The sequence below is a fragment of the Arachis ipaensis genome, chromosome B09 (genome assembly GCF_000816755.2).
Source record: "Arachis ipaensis cultivar K30076 chromosome B09, Araip1.1, whole genome shotgun sequence".
Classification (NCBI taxonomy): Eukaryota; Viridiplantae; Streptophyta; class Magnoliopsida; order Fabales; family Fabaceae; genus Arachis; species Arachis ipaensis.
This window is the reverse complement of record NC_029793.2, coordinates 143,146,767-143,147,528: the sequence shown is the minus strand read 5'-3', so window position 1 is coordinate 143,147,528 and position 762 is coordinate 143,146,767.

Here is a 762-nt window from a genome sequence, read left to right as displayed (position 1 = left end):
TTGTGCAAGATGGCCTTCATATATATTTAGTTATTAACACACTAATGGATGGTTTTCATTACATTCAAAATTATAATTAAATCATAACTATTTAATACACAAACAGTATTAGGCGACATTATTTAAATAAAAAAATTTATTTAATTATTTTTAAAAAATAACCATCTCAAACTCTAATTTTATCAAAGCATTTCACTCTAATATCCTCTTCTTTTCCAATCGATTCTTATCCTTACCTTTATCAATAATCATCTCACTTCACTGTCGCTACTTGGCTTACCACACGTTGCTATTGGCGAGAGAAAGACTCTATAGAACGGAAATCACACGCGGAAAAAGGAAGTTATCATATATATAACTGCACTATTTGTAAATCCTTATTTTTAAAAAATTAAAAATTAAAAATTATTAAAAATTAATTAAATTAATTATCATGTGATTTTAATTTTCTTTTTAACTCCATTCTTCACTAAATTCATTAATTATTTTTATTGTTAGTACTACAGATTTAGTATTATTTATTAACTTAAATTTTGATAATTACTAAAATAAAAACTAATTCAAACTAATCCATATTATTGAGATTGAACAAAATAAATGATAAAGAACAAAATCATTAATTTGTTGTCATAGTACACAAAAAATTATCTTAAAAAAAATATGTTCAATATGGGTGGAAGACATGGCCGAAACACAAAGTATATTTTGCTTGATTTGAGTTTATTATTTTTGTTTGGTGTTATTTTTGAGTTGAATTTAGAT